Source organism: Lagopus leucura, unplaced genomic scaffold, assembly GCF_019238085.1.
Source record: "Lagopus leucura isolate 7727_CA_CO unplaced genomic scaffold, USGS_WTPT01 Super-Scaffold_100052, whole genome shotgun sequence".
Taxonomy (NCBI): Eukaryota; Metazoa; Chordata; class Aves; order Galliformes; family Phasianidae; genus Lagopus; species Lagopus leucura.
In genome coordinates this window covers 685788-710492 of record NW_024962298.1, presented here as the reverse complement: position 1 = coordinate 710492, position 24705 = coordinate 685788, and the positions used below count along the sequence as shown (strand labels likewise).

Here is a 24705-nt window from a genome sequence, read left to right as displayed (position 1 = left end):
GTAGTGCTTGATTAAAAGGGTGTGAAGCAACTTTTTAAGGCTTTGGAATTAGTGCTGTTGGAAGAACGAGGTTCTGTTTGTAAATTATCCTTTTGGGGGTTTCTCTGAGGAATTAAAAGCTGTGCATGTGCATTCCCCAGTCAACGAGCAGAGGGCAGTTACGTTGTTCTGTTGCTGCTCCCGGTGGTGAGGAGAGCTGAACAGCTCCTGTTTGAAGAGGGATTTTGGCAGACGTCATTTAAACGCAGGACCATTGTTACTCTGTTCATTTTCATCGGGGAATAAAGATAGTGCTGGCTCAGGGCTTGCTGAAGCCGGAGGAGGATGCAGCAGAGGCAGCTGGCTCTGGATTCAGGCCATCTTGCAGCGAGGTGAAACACGGCAGCCAGCAACAAGAGCATGCGTGCCGTGCTCATCCTGCCGTGCTTTATGGGGAGACTGTTGCACCAATAATCCCTACAGGCACACACTTGCATTTTGTGTCAGGGGAGCAGCGCGGTTCACCACGGCCATCGCCTCGGATAATCGCAGCCAGAGATGCTTCCCCGTGCCTCGGAGGTTCGCTCAGAGATAGCAGGGCGGTGCGGAGCGGAGGTCAGGTCACGTTTGCTTGCTGCAGACAAATCCCTGAAAAAAGGGTTTGTTCTGTATGGGATTTCTGTGGCTGGGCTCAGTACGGGCGTGTAGGCAGAGCCAGAAACGCTTGAAATAGGTCAGGTTGAGGCCAGTTCGTTTTTTGCTGGGGAACGTGGGGGTTTCCTTGCCAGCTGAAGATGGAAAGCTGCTAGTTGGGAACTTAATGCTGGTGCAGAATCTTCAGATTCTGGCTAAATCACAGGCACAATCAACTATCCAAAGCAATTTGAGGAGTCTGTAGGTAGGATTTTCTGAACCAGAAATAACTTTTTCTGCTGACTGCGCTTCCCTCATCTCGTTCAACTTGAGGCAGTTGTAAAATTCCCTGCAACGCAGGGCCTGTCTCAAGGCTGATGGTGCTGCTGCTCCAAACACATCTCTGAGCTCACTGTGATTTGGTTAAGGAATTTATTAACCTTCAGCAGTATTATTTCTTCATGCAGGACTGTAATTGTAGCTCTAGGCAATAAATTACCAAGCAGGATTACTAGCAGCGATTGCCCATTGCTTCCCCCTACCACTCTGTAGAAGTGCTGTGCATCTGTGTGTGTTGTCTCACGCTCAAATCCCTTTTTAATTACAAAATGGGAACAAAAAGCTTGCCTTTGAAAGTATTGTTTCTGAGCTCAGATTCACTGTATGCATATGAGCTCACGTTCTGTTCCCATCCCTCTGCCACCATTTATTTCATTTAAATACCTCTCCAGTGCCATCGCTATTCAGCTGCCGTGAGCAATGCGATAAACAGAGGGAAAATAAATAGAACACCTCCAGTGAATGGAGGAAGAGCAACAGAACAGAGGACAAAAAAAGGACCAGTGAAGAGCGTACCTTCTTGTAGTGCTAAGAATTCATTGTTTTGTGTCTTTACTGAAAAGAAAGATGAGCTGAAAACTGGAGCAGGGAAAGAAGGAGCATCATCTGTTGCAGAGCCGCTCGGCTGTTGGGGTTTTTGTGCTTTGTTAGGGTTTGCTGCTCATCAGTGCTGCTGCCCTCCTTGCATGAAAGTCCTGATGCTGCTCTTGTGTTTGGTTTGTCCAGGAACCTGTGGAAGTTGGGGTTAAAGCTGAGGGAGAGGTTTTGTGCGGCTGTTGTTGTGTGAAGGATGGCCCTGATGGGAGCTCTGGTGCTGAATATGGACAGCTTTCAATTATACACAAAAAACTCTTCTAAGCCTCAAGTTGAAAGTAGCTCTGTTACTGATGCTTGATGGGAAGATTGCAATCTTGTCTCTTGCATTATGTTTATTTCTAGTAAAAGTGAAATCCTTGAAAGAGCGCTTCTTCATTCAAATAAAAAAGGGGCTTTTGAAATTAAAACTCAACACGTAGACATGGATTTAAAGTGTCTTGGGTGCAGTTTTTTTGGGTGCAGTGCTTTATGAGTTGAATCTATTTGAAAAAGCTTTTGGAGACTTTTGATCTGGGATGACTTCCTCTCCTGTGCAGGCTCTCTGGGGGCATTAGGATATGTGCTTTTCTTGCAGGTATGCAGTTCGGGGGTGGGGGGGGACAAGTATTCAAAAAACGTGAACAATTTTCCTTGGGTGAAGGATCATTACAGCTTTAGATCCCGATGTTATTAATGACCCTCCTGTCAGCTACTATTTAATTTTCTTAATGTCAGAATTCCTTCTTGCAGAATACGCTTTTGTACATCTTGGTATGACCTTTTCTCAGAGCCCTCAAGCTTCTTGATGTCTGGAGACATGATGTGTCCGACAAGATGCTGCAGGATGAGCAGGAGGAGTGACCATTGCAGTGAAGTCATACCAATTTCCATTGTAAAAACATCATTTTCAGCTGCATGGGGATGTTGGAGTTGGTTTTAAGATGGGGCTGAGCATATGCTTTCATTGAATAAGGAGTTCTTTTCATAGAATCATAGAATGGCTTGGGTTGTAAGGGACCTCAAGGATCATCAGCTCCAACCCCCTGCCACATGCAGGGCCACCAACCTCCACGTCTAATACCAGCCCACGCTGCCCAGAGCCCCATTCAAACTGGCCTTGAACACCTCCAGGGATGGAGCTTCTGCAGCCTCTCTGGGCAGCTGTTCCAGCACCTCACCACTCTCTTGGTGAATTCCCCTCCAGTACTCAGCCTCAATCTTCCCTCCCTCAACTTAAAACCATTTCCCCTTGTCCTGCCATTATCTACCCTTGTATTGACTCCCCTCCTGTTTGTAGGCTCCTTTTAGGTACTGGAAGGCTGCAGCAAGGTCTTGTCCTTCTCCCACCATCCCTATCCCTCCATCCTCCCTCACCCCTGTGTTCATTTATAGCCAAGGCTGTGTTGGGCCTTTTTATGTTAAGGTATGAGATTGGCACATTTGCAGACCAAGATTGCAGAGTTACAAGCACAGAGACTTCTGAAGCGGGAGAGAGACAAAGGTGAGAATCTTCCCACTTGAGATGGAATTAATACGTACTTAGAAGCATGTCTTGTTTGATCACAGGGAGAAGTAGCTGGGTCCTGGCTCTCGCCCTGTGAAAATTGAGCTGTGACATGTAATTATAAAGGTTTTCATGGCGCGGGGCGAGCCTGAGTCTGGGCAGTGTGGGGCATTTTCCACTGGCAGTCCTTTAGGATTCCACTCTGTGCAATCTTCATGTTTCACAGTGCTAAAAACCTCATTTTGAAGCGAGTGAGTGCTGTGGGGTAATTATGGAGGTATGCATATTTGTGTGCTACAGCTCTGAGATGCTAGAATAATAAATATTTAGCTTACGTGCTGATGAATTTGAAGAGGAGAATTTCAGTCTCAGCTGCCATTAGACAGCAAGTAGGCAGTGCTGCTAATGCATCTTCAGAAAGCTCTGTGAGACAGAGCGCCCTGTGGTGCATTCTGTGTGCAGAATGATGGCAGAGGGACTGAGTCCAGTGCGAAGATGGGAGCAGCAAGCTGAGTTGGCTCTTTGCTGCACCCATACCTGAACATAAAGAAAACACTGGTCAGCCTATTGTAGCAGCAAGGGGGGAAGTAAATACTCCTTGGTTGCTGATAAGACTATTTTTAAAAAATGTTTTGTTTTTCCTTCCTCATTCTCTACGTGCCTTCCAATTCCTCAAGCAAATAAGGTGTGGGTTCTCCCAGTGCCTTGGTGGATGCATAGCTGCATCACTCTCTGCACTTCACGTGTGTTCAAATATGAAGCACTGCGTGTCATATGTATGTGAATTCTGTGCCAGTTGTGCAACTGGGTATTACCTTGAGGTGAGCAGGTTCTGTATTGCTTTGGCTCACGTTTGTAGAAGGGATGCCCAACAGATGAACATTGCAGGTGGAGTTCTTTGGGTTTGCTGTCATACCTTACGCTGGAAGGTGATGGAAGTGCATTCATTCTTGCTGTTTTTCGTTTTTTTTCCCACCTTTTTTTGTCTCCAAGTGGCTGGTATGCATGCTGATCTGGTCAAACAATGTGAGCCAGTTGCTGTGGTCTGCAGGGTGTGCCTGCACAAGGTCTTGTTGCTGTTTGCTAGGCTAAGCTGGAAAAGGGCTAATTATAGAGACAGACTGGGGAAGGAAGGGAACAGGGTCAATTAGAGCATCCAGCACAGTTTCCTTTAAATTACTAGTTCAGCTGGATAGATAAAACAATAAAGACACACAGAGTGAGATTTCAGATGCTCTTCTGGAGTCGTGTCAGCAACTACAGCAGACGATATTTGCAATTTTGGTTGAGTTTGTGAGTAGGGAACGTGTTGAATTAGTAGTTCTGTTACCAGCGCTGCCAAGTGGAGCTGAGGTAGATAGCACTGCTGTTCCTTCAGTAGGGTTTTGAGTAGCAGTAGCTTGGAACAGTGGTTTGAATGAGGCAAGGAAATGCGTTGCCCTCAACCGATGAGTAATGGGGGGTGTGATAAAAGAACTGTGTGAAGGTTTTCAGCCTAAGATGCAGTATTTCAGATAGAAAAAGGACTACTTTCAGCCATGTGTTTTCTGTGAATGGAAAATGGATCAATCTGGGACGTGTTTTGTCCCTACTCTGAGAGCAGGCTGGGGCTGCGCTGCTTTTCCTTGAGGTTGTCTTTGAGATTCAGTAGCTTCTTTCTGGTTTTATGTTGGAACTAATTTAGATTAGGGGAAATAATATTTAAAGAGGTGATGCAGAAGCAGTGTGAGCTTTTGGCTTGTAGTTCTGCAGGTGCGGAATGCAATAAACTCCTATGCAGACTGGAATTTGTACAAGTTGGTAAAATCTCTTCAGTTAACACGCTTTTGTCTCAATTTTTCTCCTTTTAGGAAAAAAAAAAAAGTGCTGCTTGGCAGACCCTCCTCGCCTCTGCGGTGTGTTTCTTTCTTTTGCTGGTCTGAAGCATGCAATTACTCAGAATTACTGTGCAGGAATGAATATGGCAGAGTGAGGAGGAAAAGCGGGGAGAAAATGCAAAGTTCTGTTCCTGCTTTTCAATCCAGATTGGCAAGTTCCTTCTGCTGGTGCTGTGACTCATCCCAGGCTTCCTTGCTGGAGGCGACTGCTGGCAGCGCATCAAAGCACCAGCCGTGCTTTCAAACCGGAGTTAACCAGGACTTTTCCTTGAGCAGGGGCTGTTTTTCTTGTCCTGGAACCTTTCATGTGCAGGATGAGTCCGTCTCTTAGGGAAATTCTTGATAAACTCTTGGCAATTTGTCTCCAGGTGGAGAAGGGCTTCTCCTGGCATCTCTGAGAGAGGCACGTCTTGTCCGGAGCATCCTGCCCACCTGGGGCGGGTTGGAGGAGCACCGCTGAGGTCTGTGAGGGCATCACAGAGCAGAAGAGCTTTTCTGCTTCTAGTTTCTTGTGTTTGTAGAGCTCGTGTTTAGGGTTTCAGTTCAATTTCTGAGCTTAGTGTGTCAGGTAAAAAATGGTATTTTTTATTGCCTTTTCCCTTTGGCCTTTGCCTTTTTTATTGCCTTTGGGGGGTTGGACACGATGATCTCTGGAGGTCCCTTCCAACCCCTACAATTCTGTGATTCTGTGATTCCCAAAGCACAGTTAGAGGTACACTCTCATCAAGATTACAATAACAGCAGAGGTTCTCCCATTCTCTCCTTCATTATTCTGGTCAAACTAAAAGTAGAGATGCTTCTCTCATTACAGTTAAAACCAAGATTGCTTTGAACTTTCCGAACAATATGTGCTTTTTTTATTAGCTTATTTATCCCTACAAGACAGCTCGAAAGTGTGAGCAGCTCCACCAGGAGGAGTTTAACCATGATGCCACCAGGGAAAGATGCAGCTGGGGCCAGTTACATCCCAGGGGCTGTTACAGAAGAAAGACAGTACCTACTGCAAACAGCTTCATCACTTCAGGTGCATCCACAGGAGCTGTCAGGAGGGCAGTGAAACAGCAGCAGGCGGCTCTGGGTTGGCGCGGGGTCTCGGCACACCTCCAGCCCTCGCTGTGGGATTTTGTTTTGTAGGTGTTATGCAAAGAAGGGAAAAGCTTGAGAGAATGTGGAAAGGATGCATAAATGTTTAGAAGCTGCTTCTCTGGATGTGTGAAGGGAGACTCTTGGAAAACGATGAAAGCGGCTGCTGTTTTCTTCTTAATGGGTTGGAAATGGAGATTGGCATCCTGAGCTGGCAGAGGAGTCACCCTCTTGATAGTGATCTCAAGTTATACAAGAGGAAGAGCCTTAAAGGTGCGGATAAAAATGTAAAATGAATGCAGTAAGAATGTATTAGGTTGCAAGCAAAGAGTGATGCAGTCATTATAAAAACCAACACAAACATATTTTTGCTGCAGCTTTCTGTCAAGTTGAGACGGGCTAAGATTGCTGTGATCAGAGGGAAGCTACTCCTGCAGCTGAGGTTAGCACTTGAGACAGGAGTTCTACAAGTGTGGATGAAAGGGAAAAGCATTTATCTTCACTATTTTGTGTGCTAATGGGAAAAAAACAACAAACAAACGAACCCAAGAAATAGATGGGGTTTTAAGCATTGACACTATGAGGTGGTATCTTAGCTCTAAAACCCAGTCTGTGCTGATCCTCCTTACCAGCAAGACCTATATTTTTTTCTGTTTCTGTCAGGTTAGCCCTCTCAATTTTGATTTTTCAAGTGGCATTTTAACTGCAGGATCGTTCTGATTCCTCTGCTGCTGCTGCATTGCACACGCATTTCTTTGCTTCGCCCACATCTTGACTGTTTCCTCTGTGTGACAGAGCCCACAGTGCAGAGCTGCTTGGGAGGGCTGTATTTATACATCACCTGCTTCTCCTGCTTCTGACAGTGTGAAATCCCTGCACTTTTGGAGGGCTGCTATTATAATTACAGTTACGTGCATCACTTTTTCGTATCTTTTTCGGATGGTGCATGCGTGTTGTGCTTTGTGTTGCCTCTTGGTGTTGTGCTCCGTTGTTCTGGGGCAGTCGGGACATTTTAAAACCAATTTTTTTGCCGAGTCACTGAAGTATCACCTTTTAACGTAGGTTTGTTTTTCTGCGAGGAGCAACACAGTGATTGGCAGCAACAGCACTGAAGTTCTTTTCCATGTGCCTCTGATCTGTCAGCACAACTGCTGATAAGTGTTTGAACAAGCAAGAGAGATCCCTCCGCATTGCTGAGCTCCTGAGCAGTGGTATTTTTACACTGTTAGCACAGAATGCAGTATAAACTTGGTGGTGTTTGAAGATCTGCAGTGACAAAGCGTGTGCTTTCCTGGAAGCAGGGTCAAGTGAGAAGTCAAATGTTATTTCTGTGGTTCTCCTACTATTCAGCTGCTGAAGTAATGGTTTAGGGGAGAGCATTTCATCACAAGATGTTCTCATTTCTGAGGTGCTCAGAATTTCAAAATAGTTCTGTTCCTCCCTGCGACTGAGATTTTTGGACAATCTTTAGGCAGTTCTACTTTAAAACTGTACCCGAGCACGCACTATGCCTTTCAGTTGGCGTGTGTGCTGGAGAAGATACTTGTAGTGCTTTGCAAGGTCTGTGCTAATGATGTGGATGAACTGGGGTCTTCTTTAATTTTGTATGATTGCAGATCTCTGGTCAGGCTCAGCACCGTGATTGATCAACCTTTTTTCCTCCCATGACATGCTTAGCCTTGTCAAAGTGTTAGAAGCAGCTTCAGTTTTCTCTGTTTCCAATGATTCTGAGTTAACCCTCTTTTCAGGAAATTAGTGGCTTCCTGTAGGCTATTTGTAGTTGCTGCTGGCCGAGAAGAGTGAGGTGATGTCTATGCAATGAAATATGATAAAGTGTTGAGGAGGATTAGCTTTTTCCTTTTCTAGGGCTGGGATGGCACAGCTGAGCAGGACAGCGGTTTGGGACCGCGAGCAACTTCTGCTCTCCTTCGTGTTGCTGCAGTGGGGGCATTGAGCTTTGGCGAAAGGTGAGCCAAAACGAAGTGCTTTTGTTCTCTTGATTTATTGGCTACTTAATTCATTTGGAGGTACTGGGATGGTTTTCACTGTTTGCTTAGGAAAGCAAAACCAAATGAAATCCGCTGAGAATCCTTCTTGTTTTAGGGAACTGTGTACAGGGTCAGGGAGACCACGGTGATTTCACCGCGCAGGTTGTTCGTTGTTGCAGGGACCCTTTTTATGCCCTGGGAACTCACACTGGGGCTGCTCCTTCCTGCTCTGCGTTCAGCCTCACGCTCTGGACAGGAAGCGGTGAAGGCTGAGCGTGTCTCAGGGCTCCACATGTAATGCACTGCTTGTGCAAGAATAGGAGTTGGGCTTAAGGGAAGGCTGTAGTTTCATCTCGGGGGGGGGGGGGAAACGGCCATTTTCAGCTCTTTGCCTCCAAGCAGAAGAATTTTAAGACCTCGGTATTAAGGCTTGACCTACTTGTAGCTGCTTGGACATATGCACGAGGAGGTGAGGATAAAAGAAAGCACTGCAGCTTCTTAACAGAAGAAACACGACACGCTAATAATGTGCGTGGCTTGGCAGCACTAAGAGGAAGTTAGAGTAGATGTGAGTACTGGAGACATGGAAATCACTGGGGTGCATTCAGGTTGTTCTGGTGGTCTGTCTGTCTGCCTGCTCTGCTGTGTCCTTTCATTGCTCTTTGGAGGCATTGTTAAGGGGAAAACTCACAGCATTTATCTTATTTACTGGCATTCAAAGAATATCTGATGCTATTGTCTGCTCCTTCACACGTGAAATCTAATCTCTGCCTCAATTAGCCTTGGTAATAAGGCTCCTGTCTGATAAGCGAGTAGACAAATATTAGCGTGTTACCACCAAGGTCTTTATCCTTCACCGAGATACAGTGGCTGAGCTTGAGCACAGGTTATTTATCCACAGAGAACAAACTTATCTGTGTTCCTGAATTGCCCCTATCGCACAATGAGCTCTCCTGCCCCGAGCCAAGCCAGATTTGGCTGGATGGCACCAAGAGCCCTTCTATATCACACAAGTGAAATATTTTCCCCACTTTTCCATATGTACGGTATTTCTGGTGCTGCCTACGACATGCATGCAGAAAATGCATAAAGAATCCAGTGTTTGCGGGCAGCTCCACGTCAGCCTGAGCTTTCCAGCAGCATGTCTGAAATATGCACAGCTCGTTCATTCCTGCCTCCGCAGCCCAGCAACCTGCTGAGGAGGAGGATGGTGGGGGGCACCAGCAGTTTGTTGTCACTGCACGTGAAACACTTGTCCATCGTACAGCATGAGCCTGGATATGCCTGAGCACCAGTGAGGTGCAGTGCTACCAGGGTGCTGGAGGTCGTGATGTGAGTTTGTTTGGTGAGGGAAAGAGAGAGAAAATTGCTTCCAGGGATGATCCTGCAGCTGGTTGGAGAGAGCTCTGCTGAGGCACAGGCGGTTCAGACAGACGAGGTTTCTTCTTAATACAGCTCTTATCCAAGCTTTATGGCACAGGGCAGTCCTTTTCAAAGCAGCGCCAGGGCTTCCCTTGGAAAGCTCCCTCTTATTCTCTCTTCCTAACCACAGTAACTCAAGCCATGAAGCTATGGTGTTTATTTTTTTCCTTTTTTTTGATTTTTTTTAATATTCTCCCTTGCCAAAGTAGCCTTATCAGTTTTACATTTCTCCTCATTCGTACTTTAAATGTTCTAGTGCCATCACTTGGGCTCGAGTCCTTAATGTCTTGGTACTTTCTATTGGCTCATGCTGGTGTTTTGCTCAGGATGTGGTGCAGGGCTGATGAACCTACGTAACCTCGGAGATGTGAGAGAACTGAAAGCGTAAGGAAAGTGATGTAGCAGAGCTTGTAGTTTGGTGAAATCAGTAACCAGATCAGCACATTGTGCTGTGGTGGCATCCATTGTGCTGTGGTGGCATCCTTGGCGAATGGAGATGGTGGCTTGTTGTACAAAGCAGTCATCAGCTTGGGTGATTTGAAGTGGAAGTACTTGAGGATTCTTTTAGTTATGCATGAAAACAAAAACCTTGTACTAATTGTGAAAGCTTCTTTTGTGCCAGGGCTTTTGCCTGGTTTTCATCTCCCCGGTGCTCCTGAGGATGTCTGCCCACAGAAGTGGTAGGACTAAAGCTGCCCAGCATCTTCTTGTTCCTCCTTGAGCTGCCTGCGCCATCCACCTTCAAATTGAGCTGGTGATGCCTGTTGACATCACTTTGAATCTTTGCTGGGAATGCCTAGAAATGTGCTCAGGTTGTTGGTCTGTAGCTGACTTCATAGCGAGCCCACTGTGGTTTGCTGTCCTCATTTCTGATCGTAGAAAGCATCCGCTGTAGGAGCTGCTGTGTGATCCCAGGAGATCCCACTCCATGGGGATGCTGCATTCTCTGCAGGAGCCTGCTGTCCTTGTGGGTGTACTCCAGTGTCTCTCATCCACCTGGGTGAAAAAGCAGCTGCTTTCATTTGTCCTGACAAACAAAACAAGCAAGGGTCAGCCTGAAGTGAGATCTCATCCACTGCCCACTGACACGGAGAGCTGCAGCTGGGACCTGCTGGGATCCAGATTATTCGGCAGGGCTGCAAAAAGAAAAGCACAGGCATGTTTTTCATGAGTGCCTGTCGAAGAAGCCGTTTTGATTTATGTTCTTGCATCTTTTGCATGCATATATGTGAGATGAAAACCAGCTAAATGATGAGGTTCAGGTTGATATGAGCCAAACAGATGCACTTCAGGAAAAAAAGAAAAGAGAAAAAGAGACTTCAATCTTAAATTCACTTAGCTCATTTCCTAGTGTCATTACATTACCCTGGTGATGAATGTGCTTCAGTTCTGTGATCCCACACTGAACATATTTTTAAACGTTTTTTCACACTTCCTTCTGTTGATCTCATCACATAGCAAAGGTAGTAGATATAAGGCAGTTTCATTTCCATATGCTCTCAGGGACACTCTGGACAGATAATTACAACGCTTATATGCTTTATTTTACCACACAGCACCAGCACGTTTTCTGGTTTTCAGGTAACAGAGGTGAGAGGTCCTCAGAGAAGCGTCAAGTGAGATGTTTGCTTTTTCTTTGAGTTTTCCACCTCCTATTCTGTTTTAGGGGAAGGATGATGCTTTGGGCACCAGGCCTTCCTTTGCCCCCCCCTTACTCCACTAACCTGACCTTTCCTTGATGAACAGCTTCTGAGCCTCAGTTCTTATGATGGTAATTATTGCAAATGGAGGATCTCAGGTGATAGCGGGAGTATTGCAGTGAGTTTCAAGGATCAGGGCAATCTCAGGGATTGGAAAAGGCTGGGTCTGTGCTGCTGAGGGCATTTGCTGCAGCAAGGCATAGCTGCTGGATTTCATTCAGTTTACAATGGAAAACTTCACATTTTGGGGGGTTGGGGGGTGGTTGAGGCCACACACTGCTTGGTTTTTAAAAGATTCCAGAATGATTTTGTAAAGTTGTTGTAGTTAACTGGAAATGGAAATTGCAAAATTGAGTTACGTGCTTGGAGAAAGCACGATCTCACGTGGGAGGGATGTGATTTCTCCTATCTCAGAAGTGGTGCTGGAGGCAGACAGGTTGTCCTCAGGCTGAAGAAGGGACTGCTGTTTATTTCATAACGTGATTATTTGAGTAAGCTGATTAAATGTAGAACGTCTGAAAGAGCAGTTGTTAAAATATTGGGAGAATTGGGTGCTGGTAGCAGAAGCTGAAAGGAAAAGGGCAATCCACATCCCAGGGTCTGAGTTGTGCATCCCGATCAGGCAGCTCTCTGTGCTTTGTTGGTGTCTGGATCTTCAGATCCTTGTTACTGAAGCTAAGTTGGCCTTACATTTAACTGCTTTTGAAACCAAACAAAAAAGCCACCTCTGTTTTAGAGAAACATGTTTAACCAGGCAAGAAAAAACCCCCAGCCATCATTCTGTTAAAACTTGCGGCTTGTCAAACCTGATTACCCTTTAAAAGTTCGGGTTAATGGCGCTGCCTTCGGTCATGCCAAAGAGGAGTTTCACTGCAGACTTTATTGGAAAGGATTGGGGAAAGTGGCAGATCGATGGGACTTGTGTCAGCCGCTGTTTCTGCTGAAGGCAATTAGAATAATCAAACGCCAAATGGTTTTCCGTGCGCGTTGGATGCCAAGTGCTGGCAGCTTAAAGATGGTGATGCCCTTAAATGGGTGCGAGGCTCCTGATCCCTCTTTCTGCCTGCAGTTGAGGTGCAGAGAGCAATAATGCTAAGCTGGATAAAAGGCGTTTTGTGTTGAAAGTGACTTTCGGGACGAGTCCAAGCATGGAAACCTGCATCAGTTTGTTAGGGAAGGTCGAGGCAGTGCTGCTGGAAGTGCTCAGGCCCTTCAGAATGGCAGGAGCAGTGCGTATCGCTTTTCTGAGAAGTCAGCGAAATCTCAGGTTTCTGATCCAAATCTTGGGCTGCGTCGCTGTGCATGTGGCAGAGGTGGGGTATCACCTCATGGAGAGGGGTGAGAAAGCTCCGTGAAGCTTATTGCTTACGAACAGATAGGAGAACTTTTGATATTGTCCTTTTTATCTCTCATACTGGTAAAGAAATGACGGGATCTATTTCAGTCCTCCAAACAATGTGAGTTAATTAGCGGCAACTTGGCTTTCGCTCGTCCCTTTTCTGCCAGTGCATTTGTGCTAATAGGAAATGGATGCCTCTTGTTATTCCTGCCCCGTTTCGTGGTGTGATGAGCCGAGTCCTAAAAATCTTACCGCGAGGCTGACCCTTGTGTCTGCATTTCCCTGCTGGATGCGTCCTTTAAATTTGTAGCAGGAGTAACAGCACACCTGCGCTTTCTTCCTGCACGTCTGGAGGATCTGTGATGGCAGATCGCCTTGGGAGCCAGCACGTCTGACGAGTGCCATGTCTCTGTGCTTCTGATTAGAAGTGAGAGGTAGCATCTGCTGCTCCTGCCCGACCCGGCGCTGCCGCAGCACACAGAGCGGCCGCAGGAGAAAGCAGGGCTTGCTGCCTCGGGCAGCTGCCTGTTGTGGCCAGCGCTGCTGTGCTAATGCTTCTAATTCTGCCAGGGTAATGGTGTGCAAGTAATCGGGGAGAAAAACCCACCCCATGGATTAAATCTGCTGATTTTTATTTTATTTTATTGCTGGGTCACCCTTCCACCCCCCTTCCCCGTTTCATAATGAACTCGCCGTGCCTCCCAGCCAGAAAATCGAACTAATGTTGTTTACTTGTCTTTTTAAATACTTGTTATTGGATTTCGCCGACCTCTTTCTCTGATGGAGAGCTCTCTTGGCCTCATGCCAGTTGAATGATTGGTCGTAATCTGGAAGCGTTGGGTTCAATTGGTTTATGTAAATGCTCAGGTCCTCCTCACCTGACTGCTGCGTGCCACAGGTGAAGCTGCCGGGTCCGCTGATGTGGTTGGGTGGGTGAGTATTGCAAAATGAGTTCCTTGAGTGGGAGAGATGTATGGCTGAAGTTATTTGGGTGAAAGTTTAACATACTGAATACAAATCTAGGTGACTTAAGTGAGGAAAGTAAGTGGCCTCGCTTCCGTAAGATCTTATAAGGCATTTTTGCATTGAGGTCCGGTGGTACTGGGGAAAGAGCTGTGCAAAAAGGAGGGCTTCTCTTTCTGGACCTATGTTTAACTCTCATAGCTGAGGTTCTGGTATCAGAGGAAATTGTTTTTGTTTCTAGGTGGTGATGGAACACCGCTTACATCTGGTTAGCATGGAGTGCCTGTGGTTCCCTTCTCAGTTGTCCTTCTTGTAAATAAAAGGTGGCCATGCAGCCAGCTGTGTTACCTGAGCCAGGCTTTTCCTGGCTTGAGTGCCATCAGCATCACGTTTCAGTTTCTTCAGATAACACACAGTTGACCTTGGTTGCATCCGGTCCCCTTCCAAGGGCACTGTGGCACTTTGCTGTGTTTGCTCAAGGCTTTGCTCATGGCTCAGGAATCCAACTTGGAGAAGATGCGCTGCGTTTTTTGCTTGGCTTTGTGGGCTCACTTTTGGGGGCCAGGTAACAAGTTTGATGAGCAATTTAGAAATTTATGGATGCTATCTAGTTGCTGCCTGATTTAGAAGTCCTAATAAATCAGAAAGGTAAGCTCAACAAACTTGAAGGCATGTTTTTATAAGCAGCCGTTAACTTAACAAATCTGCAGTAGTCTTTTACTTACTGGTATAAGCAAATATGTATGTGCGACAGCCAGAGGTAGCAGTCAGTGGGTGATTTTGAAACGTTCAAAACCAAAGTGTCCTCGGGGGAGCTTTGTATCCATTGCAAATTTCAAAGAGAAGCGAGATCTGCAAGGTGGAAGAGAGCTTTGTCCTGTGTTTGGCACCCCCAGAGCAGCTAACGGTGCGGGATAAGCGCGATTATCCCCCGGCTGCAATTAGGACAAATGCCGCCGCCGAAGCGGCTTTGGGAGCCTCTGGGTGGTAAATGCATGAGCAGATGTCCAAGAAACCCTTCTGCAGAGCTCGCTGTGCACAGCTCCTTGTCCCCGTGGTGTTTCTGCCCAGGACATGGGGTTATCTTTGACATTCGGATACTCTTCTCTTGCAGTCTCATCTAATTTCTGAAGCCATCTGAGAATGCTTGACCTTTCATGGCGCAGGCTGCGTGAGCCGTGTGCTCTGTTTTCCATTTGCTTTAATGCCCTTTTTAAGGATAGATCAGGTCAGGATTTCACGTTTCTGGCCGAGGATGAATCTGTTCTGTTATTGGATGGAGTGAGCTGGGGTGGAAAAGCATGTCTTCTGCTGTGGTTTTTAATGTTGCTCTATTCTAATGAAAAAAATATGCCTTCCAATGGAAAGAAGTAGTTGCTACCCTCCCACCTCCCTTGTGCCCTCTTATTCTGGATGAAAAATAGCCTTCTGAAGACCAGGACGACACGTGGAAGCTTACAACAGTCAGGCTGGGAGGAGAAAGCGAATCGTTTGTGCCGGTTTCAATTGAATACGCTCAGTTCAATTTGTGCCTACTGAAGCATGGAAATCAGTCCATTGCCAACTTGTGATTGTTGCCATTTTTTGGTTTCTCTGGAGATCAAGCAACAGTTCTGCAGCTTCCGTGTGAGAGAGGGTTTGTTCAGTTGCTATTATTTTTCAGAGAACGTGGTGAGACTGGGGTCGTTACCTTGATCAGCTTTATTCTTACCTCACTGGATTTAGTGATTTTTCCAGAGCCCAGAATGTACTTCTGAGTTTTATTTATTCGATAGCTGCATTCCACTGCTGGCATCACTTCTGCTGAGCCCCAGCTTGGCCGTTTAAGGCAGACGCCGATCTCCAAGTGCAGAGATGGGCTTACGAGCTGAGCCAGGCGCTGTTTGTAGCTGCTGCCCAGAAGGAGGAGGTCCGGATGCTTTTTCTTCCTAACGTTTCTCAGTGATGTATCATTAGCAAAAGGTGTGTGAATGCCAATAAACCTCCCAGTCTGGAACAAGCCAGAGGGCTTGCATCCTAAAATACGCATTTTACGATGGCTGTGTTACAACCTTTGCTGTAGATACTTGATCATTTGTGGCTTTTTTCTTTGAGAAGGTGATTTCTATCGTGTTGCTTCACTGATGGATGCATCAGCTCCCCGGTACCAGTCCTGCTGAATTCCTGCAGCCTATCTTTTCCATCTCAGAAAGCAGTAACTTGATAACCTCGAGGAGAGGCTGAGCTGCAGCTCGATCAGGCCTCGGAGTTCCCACTGCAAGCTCCCCTCCTCGCTTGGCCGCGGGTTTGCCTTGCAGAGCTCGCAGTGTTTTGTTTGGATGCTGTGGCTGATCTCTGACAGGCCATCCGTAGCACTTTGCCTCTCAAAACAAACACCACGCACATGTAGGAATTTTTCCTTTTCCTGCTCATTTTTTTAGAATAAAGTCTTTCTCTGTGATGTTCTGATGCTTTGGTTTTAACCAAACAAATAAGCAGTGAGCCTTAGTACTTCCTATCTTGCTGAGTGTAACAACCTAGCTAATTAAAACTCTTAATTAAGTGAGCCTTTTCTGTGGGCTCGCGGGCGGTTGGCCACATCAGGATTGTGCAGTCTCTGTGCAGATCTCCTGCTGGCCAGATGTGGATAGATGCAGGGTTGTTTTGGAGACGAGGAGAGCAGTGTGGTCAGCACTTGTTCCTGCCTGTGATCTGCAGCAGCAGCTGTGTGCAGGCTGCTTGGTGACATCCCTAGGTGTGTTGTTGATCACGAGGCTCATTTCTTTTCTCTTGTTCCCTATCAGCTTTCGCCATCTCTTAGCTTGCTGTGCCTCAGCACCAAGGAGTTCATCCGCTGTCTGCTGGCATCACCCGGAGTGCGCACGCTTGGAGGAGCCTGTCTTCTCATGCATCAGTCTGTCACATCCACTTCTCAACAGGCAGCTGTATTTTCACTCTGTGTGTAGACAGGCAGCAGAGGTGGAAACTTTCTCAGTGTGACCATCACCTGTGTGCCTCTGTTTATTAAAGGTAGCACTAATTCCCCGGAATAGCTCCACCTCTGCAACAGGCAGATGCTATGCATTATTAAATACTTGGCCATCTCTCCCCTTTTATTCTTTCTTTAGATATTAATGTTCTCAAAGAATTCCAAAGCTTGTGTTCTGAGGTGTCTGACAATAACTATTTTTAGTGAGGCTGTCATCTATAATTCAAGGTGTTTTCAGTGCTTGTGTTGGGAGAAGGTTTTGTTTGTAGTTTTGTGTCCCGGTGTGTTCACAATGCTCATCTCCATGTTTCAAAGCCCTCTTGTGTTATGGCACTTCAGTGACAGTTTAATTCTGAGATTGAATACATTGTTTTGTGGTTAGCTGAAATGCACCAATCTATCTGTGCCCTAGCTTGTAAATTATAACCATATGTGGGATGAGTATTTTTTTTTCTGAATACAGCCTTCAGAGATGTGGGGTTTTTCTTGCACTAGTTGCTGGAAGTCTTCTTTAAAATATGATTCACCCTGCTTGTTTGTTTTGAGGTAGCTGAGCAGACCTGGCAGTTTAATATTCCTTCTCCTGGTGGCACGTTTCTGAATGCTTTACAATAGGCAGTGCTTCTAAAACTTCTATGTTTTGGTGGTGGTGAGGAAGGAGGAGGACTTGAAGGACCTCGTTCGACGTCCCACTCTTTAAAGTGTGCTCTGCTTTGTTTGGTCAACGATCATGGTAACGTTAAGAAATAGCAAGTGATTTTCCTCTTGGTTCTTACGCTGCAGCTGCTGGCTGCCATGCACTGAGCTGCTGGGCTCCAAATGGGACGGATGTGTTGGGACAACGCGCGGTGCTGTTTCTCGTGTAATGCAAACTTTCAGTCCAGCCAGGAGCAGCTGGTTGTCTTCTGGCCAGGCTGCGGTTACTGCTGCTGAGGGCTGACTTTCATTTGCTGCAGAAGAGATTATTGTCTTTTGGGAAATGATTTCATCGGCAGATTGCAGACGGGAAGGTGGAACGAGCAGAAGTGGCAAACAGGAAGGCAGAGCGCAGGCGCTCAGCTGGGGGCTGCCTGCATTCGTAGTGCTATGGAAATGCATTGGAGGATCTGGAAAGAACCTGGATGGATGGTGTCCAAGCCTTGTTGATTTGTATTTTGGAAGTGAAAGTTAGAGCAGAAGAAACTGCTGCTTGGAAATGACATTTGCAAGAGTGCTTGGAGAGGAGGGAAAGTAAATGCGGCGGCAGCCGCTGGGATTTGCTGATGGCTTAAGCTGAAGGTCTTTGGTGCCTCTGAGCGCCCACGGCTCAAATCAGAGACAGATGGAGCAGGAAAGGGTTGTGGGTTTGTTTTTTTTTTAAGCTCTAGATGTTTAAACTTCTATTTATTGAAAGGTATGTTTTACCTAAGATGTTTAAAAAAAAAAGAAAGTGACTTAAACTCCATGAGAGTTGCACTTTATCTTTGGTTCTAATCTTGGAGTAGGCATTAGCAAGATGTATTCCATGAGTAGGAGAGTTGGAAATGTCTCCTTTACAGAAGAGCAAGCTCTTTTTTGAGGAGTCTCTGGGATCAGGTGGGTAGTAATTTTTGTGCAGCGTAGTAAAATTGAGTTAGGAACGCTGCAGTATTTTATTGAATAAGGTTGATAGATAAAAGTTTTCTGTGAAGAAGCTGTAAAACCATCCCTTTTTCACCGCTGGTTGCCGTCCTTCACGCTCTGCAACATAAGGGGTGAGACCATCAGTCATGAAGTTACAGCTTCTCCAGCCCTACTGCACTTCAGCTTGGCCCTGCGCTCAGGTTGTGTTACCTTCTGCCAGATGACATCAACGTCCTTAAGATCTGTTGGGGAAAAAAACAAACATCCCAAGCCTCAAGTTATCACGATGATGCTGTTCAAGAATGGTAAATTACTTCTTGAAACTAGCATACAGCAATTGTAGGTTTTTTTTCCCCCTACTATTTAATTCAGTTACCTTGTGAAATGTTCTAATGCAGCGTTGCAGTGACATTCAGCTACTACTGTAATGCATTTGTATGAGATTTATAGCTCCTGGACAGGCATGCCTCATTTTTGCCCAGCTCTTCTTTCGGGTATTTGTTCTGGACGAAGTGTGCAGCCTCCTCTGCTGAAGCTGTGGTCAAATCCCTCAGCCAGTTTCTCCTGACACTGGGGCCTGCAGGGCTGGTGAGGAGATGCAGGATTCATCATTTCCCAGGCTTTTTTTTTTTTTCTTGGGTTCTTCTAGGATAGAAGCATCTTGTACTCAATGCCTTTGTAATCCCTGAGCTGTGCAAAAGGTATTCTCTGGGACTGTTTTGGGGCTGGTGAGCATCCTCAGCATGATGCTTGGCAGTGTCTCTGTGCTCCAGCGCTTTTTATCCTTCATTTTTAGCAGGTTCCATAAGACTTTTAGTGTAAATGCTGTATTCTTCACGTTCACAATCTGAACACTCTGGCTGCTAACAAAAATATGTGTAATACAGGCATGCTTCCTGAGATGACAGAATGATAGAATCCTTGGAGTTGAAAGGGACCCTTAAAGGTCATCCAGTCCAACTCCCTTGCAAGGAACAGGGATGTCTGCATGTCGATCGGGTGCTCAGAGCCCTGCCTGGCATGGCCTTCAGTGTCCCCAGGGATGGGGGAAGGAATAGGAAGGTGCTGTGTTTGAGTTCATAGTTCTTCAGCAAATAATCCTGGGATCTATGATGGCTGTGTTAAAGGGGAGCATCGGCACACTTCTTTTGATTTTATCCTTTATTTTTTCTTGGCTGCACTTTCCAGCCCTTGTGGTCCTTTGGGTTTTTGGCTTCTGAAGACCCAAACCCACTCTGTCTTTTCATCTGTGGTCGCTCTGATTTAAAGTTAGAAGATAAACTGTAGCATTACACGGATAACCTTCTATTTCTCAGACTTCTGACTTTCATAAACTAGGGAGCACTGCAGAAGAAAGGACCCAGGGAGCAGCTGGAGAGCAGGGTGCCCAGTGCCAGCTCGATCACCAAGCATCCCTGGTCAGAACAGAGCTTTTAGTGATGATGCTCACATGCTAAGTACTTAGCATCGGTGTCCTTGCTCGCTCTGATGTGATTTCATAGATGAAGTAGAGGGAGGGGCCATGGTGAGTATCAGCCGGGAAATGCTAACTGCTGGGTGTGTGCCATGAGAAAGCAGGCTATTTTAGTGCGTGGAGTTTCAGGAGAACTGTAGCATTTCCAGGAACCAGGCTGCAGTGACTCAGTTTGGGATCCGAAGAAAGAGGAACATCCGTGGCCGTCGGTGACTTGCTTTGTTTGCACCACACTTCTCGCCTCCCAGCATCATGCAGAAAGCCTGTGACGGAAGTAGAGATGGAAATCACTTCTCCCATTCAGTTTCCTCCATCACAAGACCTCTGCATGCCTTCCTGCGGGCCCTTTTTGCTCCGTGTTAGAGAGCCTTCATCTATGCCTACTGCAGCTTCTCCAGCGAGCGAGGCAGGAACCCTGCAGACAAGAGCTTCATTCACAGCGTGGCTGTGATTAATTCCTTGAACACTGATTCATTCTCTGCACAGAAGGTGCTTTGACCTTAAGGGGAAGAGTAAGCGATTGTGATATTATTCATGCCTTAAGTCAGCTCCCTGTTCATAGGAACCATTTTCACCGGCCTCTAGGAACTGTTTTGCAACAGTTTTTCCTGTGTTTTTTTTTTTTCCTTTCCATTTTGTCTTAGAAAAAAGATCTGCTACAGCCCAGCAGACTTCCATGCAGTACATCAGCAAGAGGATGGTTAAGGGGTGGCAGTGTCCTGGCTCTGCTTGGAGCTGCTAGGAGAAAGGCTGTTGAGTGGCATTCATAGCTCTTGGACCACAGGGGAATAGCAAAACCTCAAAATGTTGGGTAATTCTGGGATTTGAAATCATCTGCTGAGGTATTCTGTGTATCCACAGGCCTCTTAAATAGGAAGAATTGTAAGATTCAAGCATGGCAAACAGAGTGCACCTCAGGAAGAGAAGAAAGACCTGCATTGCACAGCAGGGCAAGTGCTGCTGTTGTGGAGAAGCTTCCATGCGGCAAGCTGAAGTGTGGGTCTCTGTGTAGGACAGAGGTGAATAATCAAGTTGCTGAAAGAAGTGATGAGCAAAAAAATAAAAATAAGGGAAAACAAGGCTGAGATGACATCTCTCAATTTTCAAGTCAGTGGAAAAGCTGGTGAGCTTAGGGACAGCTTATGAAGGGTTCTCATCCTGTGTCAGGTTGCACTCACTAAGGGCAACCACGAGTCTTTGGGAACTGTTGACGTGGTTTTAGCTGTGTATCCACAGCTGCTTCTTTCATATTCTGGGCATCTTACTGAGGGGCTCTGTGTACTCCTGACCCCCAAGGCGTGGTGGTGGGGCTGACCTCTGCTTGCAGAGATACTTTCACTGCCTTCCCCTCCTCCCTTACCAGGGATGGTGCTTAGTGCTGGCCGAGCATGGTTTCTTCTCTTGTTATGACAATATCAGCCACAGAAACAGCTTGTCATGTTTATGAGTCTGCCCTGCGTTGCAGGGATCGAGGGGTCATTTACAGAATTGTTTGGGTTTGCTATGGGGTGGGGAGTGAAGGGTCAGCACTTTTGTTTGGTGTCTCTGGCGTTGTGTTGCGTGGGTTCCTGCTTGACATCTGTCAGTCCAGGTATGCTCCTCTGGAATTTGTACATGAGGGCTTTTCTCTGTATACAGAGAATCCTGGAGCGCTGATTTCTTTGCTGTCCATGTTTGTTCTTCCTTCTGAACTCCATTTGAGCTGCGATTGCAAGCCAGCACTGAAACACTCAGAAATCTCACTTTTCCCAATTGCAAACCCCAAAAGAATTAAACTAATTCTTTTGGATGAAGCTCTCTTATGGAAACCCTGCAGCAATTCTACTGCAAGGCAGTCCCCTGTACTCCTGCTGTCCTTCCCCACCAATACCCAGGTACAGACGTGGTACTTTCAGGTGGCAATGCCCATGTACCTACAACCTGAGGTTCTTTGGGCTGTTCCAAGATAGATGATTAAGCTACAATATTCATTTTTCTATCATGAGAAGAGGAAAACCTTCCTCTTCTCATGATAGAAGAGGATAAGCAAAGAACAGAAAGGCTGTTAAAAGAGGAGGATTAGCATTGTACCGATGTCTGAATGAACTGGTTTGTGGAACTGCGCGCTGGATGACTGAAACACTGCATGTTTTTATAGATCTTTTTGTTCATAAATTAAGGAAACTACCCTTGTCTTTCTCTTCCCTGTACAAGGAGACATTTGGCATCACGGCGGGCTTTTCTGCCTTTCCTGGATGCCATAGTTTTGATGGCATCAGCTGTGACAGATGTGCCAGTCCGGTACCAGCTCACTGTTGGGGGTTGCTCTGTCTGCCTTCTGTTGCTGCCGAAGAGAAATTCAGAGAGCTCATATGCCAGTAAATTCAGATTAAGCAGTGCAGCACGTTTCAGTGTTCAGTCTCAGATTAAGTTATCTGCTTGAGGAGTTTCTGCTGCACACGGTGTGCATCCTGGTGCAGGGATGCGGCTCGAGCAGCCGAGGCTTTGCAGTTGTCTGAGGATTAGGAAAGGGAAGCAAGTTTCTCTATTTTTGTAGTTACTCCTCGCTGTTACTGTAAATGAACTTTGCTTCCAGAACTGCCCCTCTTGCAGCCTCAGCTCTGACACTGCTCTCTTTTCTTTCCAGTCCTCCAGTATTTGGCAAGCCCTGGCCATCATTTCAAGCTTTAGCTGTCTCGGATTATTTATAGCGGGTACTGATGCTTCCAGTGGACAGCTTATTTTGGCTTGTTGCCACGTGCTGCTTACATTGTCCCTGAAAAGGAAAATACTGAGATATGTCTTTCTGAGCAGAAAAGCAGGAAATAGCACAACTGAAAGCCTGCACTTGTGCTCTTTGTGGTGATACATAATCACAGAGGCTCCAGACTCCTTTCTCCCTACTTTTTTGGACTTTCCCAAAGGTAACGCAGCCATTCTCACTCATGTGGTGTTGCTTAGAGTATAAAACTTGCTTCAGAATGCACTCCCTAATACAAAAGCACTCCCAATATACTACTGCATATATATTTTCTTTAAGAAAGCATGTTTGCTACCAGCGTTTAACTGCCTTAAACTTTAACCACGTTGTGATTGCCTGCAGTGTAGATGTACACCACCACTTACATCTCAGCATATACTCGAGGCCTAGCTGACCATCATAAGACGTGTTTTCTTTCAGCCAGCTGGTCAGCACGTTATCATTGTGACTTTTTCGTGGGATCCTCTGCTCCTAAATATCTGTAAATATGAATCTGCTTTGTAATGCAGGAGGGTACGAGGCTTAGTTCGCAGCCTCGCACTTGGGAGATCATGCTTTGTATGTTGTAAAACTCACTGCCCATGTGAGCTGTGTCAGATGCTGAGCAGAGCCAGGCTCCTGTTCATCGGTGGCCGCAGGCAATTACCTTCATTAACATTTCTGTGACCCGGCGTAATGCTCCAAGACGTGTTTAATGTCATTAAGAGTAAATCACGTAGTGAGCCTTGTGGGGATTTATGGGGCTCAAATTAACACCTCTCCACTTTCTCACCTCGCCAAATTTCGTTGTGCCGGATGGAAGCGCGGGGCGTTGGGTGCTGCGGGAGGCTGGCGCTTGGCTCTGCCTTCTGGCAGGCTCAGAGCTGTTTGGGTGCAGGTGATGTCTGCTGTGCTGCTGGGGCCATGGGGATTCAGCTCCTATGGGGAAGAAAAAAAAATCCTGGGCAGAGGGGCAGGCTGCTTTACCGAGCTTGTGAGTGTGCAGGGCAAGGAGGAGGCAGCGTGGAAGGAGGTTTTGCTCAGTGATTGACTTAAAGCATTGTTTGCAGCTCTCACGTGAATCAGCAGCCTTTGATAGGCTCAGATAACTTGAATAAAAATAGCTGACTGTCTCGTGTTAAGCTTTGAAGGAAAGTCTCGATGAGGAATTACTGAGCTTAAGTGTTTTTTCCTCCTTAAAGAGAAGCTGATACTGGAGGCTCAGAGCTGGACAAAGAAAGCCCAACGCAGCGCAGAGCTGACATCATCCCTGCTGCATCTGTGCATATCCTAAACCTATAGGAGAGCAGCTGGAGTGCTTCCCAGTGCATAATATATGTCCTGCTACCAAGCAATGTGCCGTGTAGCCATGCCTGATGTATTTCACTGTGACATATTAATTTCTCTGCTTCGCATAGCGTGTGGCTAGGGATAATATACTTCATGAAATATGGGAGTGAGAAACAATGCAATGGTAGAACGTAAAATAATGCTTTTCATTTGGGGATATTGGAAATGTGTGCAAGGAATTAAATATCCCAGTCTCCAGCGGTGCAGTTCTGAGTACTGATGGTAGTGTTGGGACACAAGGACAGGGGAAGTGTTTGAAAGGAGTACCAGTGCCCAGTTCCAAATACCTGGAGCTCAGGTGCACCCCAGACCCAGTGTGGGTTCTGACACTTCTTTTAACCACACTGAGCATCTTCTTGATGCTCAATGAAAAGCTCAGCATGAGCCTGGACATCACGCAAACCTTCATCTATATGAAATTTCACCTCTCTTCTGTCTTGATAGTGGAATTACATGAAGATCTTTGAGGGGAATTTTGAGCTCGTTGTGACTTGCTGGGGCGCTGAGGACCTCTGGCTCTGGAATGGCATTTATTTGGGGCCAATGGTGGGGTGTCTCATCTTCTTGGGGATGAAGTCCGAGAAGTTTCCTATATTTGATGTTTCAGCACCAGAGGTTTGAGTTTTGTGGGTTTTAGGCAGTACGAGAGAAATAAAAATGCATGAGCGAGTGCGCTGTGATGTGTCATACCTGCTGTAAGTGTGGACACGTTGGGAGAAGGTGGACTTGGTGGATGCAGAAGTGCCACTGTTAGAGCCCTGATGGGTTGGGAGAAAAAGGTTATATCCACTGCTGTGCGGTTATGGCTCTGGGGCAGGGAAGAGGTTCCCTGGAGAGATGAGTGGTCGTTTTGTCTTAATGCAAAGCAGCTGAGATTTGAGAGTGTCAGGCACCCTAACAGTACGCAGTAATTTGGTGATTTGTATCACAGGCTGGATTTCAGAGCAGTGGTAGGGGTGGGTAAAAGAAACCAGTGCAAGGTCCTCCTTCTGTTAGCGCTGCAGCAAAGCTTATCAGCAGTTTCGATTCTTGAACTGGTGAAGGAATTAAATCTATTTCCAGTCTGAGGCAACTTGAACCTCATGAGAGCTGAGTCACGGGTGGTTTTTGAACTTGTGACTAGGCAAATAAATCATTGTTTCAAGAGTCATTTTAACTGCTTGTCAGAAGGGCCTTTGAATTGACAGGG

The 24705-nt window shown here is 46.3% G+C and overlaps 1 protein-coding gene across 1 annotated transcript in view; it reads left to right on the top strand.

Moving 5' to 3' along the window:
- MYO9A (myosin IXA) overlaps nucleotides 1-24705 on the top strand; it is a 161910-nt gene that overhangs the window by 4466 nt on the left and 132739 nt on the right. The window lies entirely within an intron of this gene.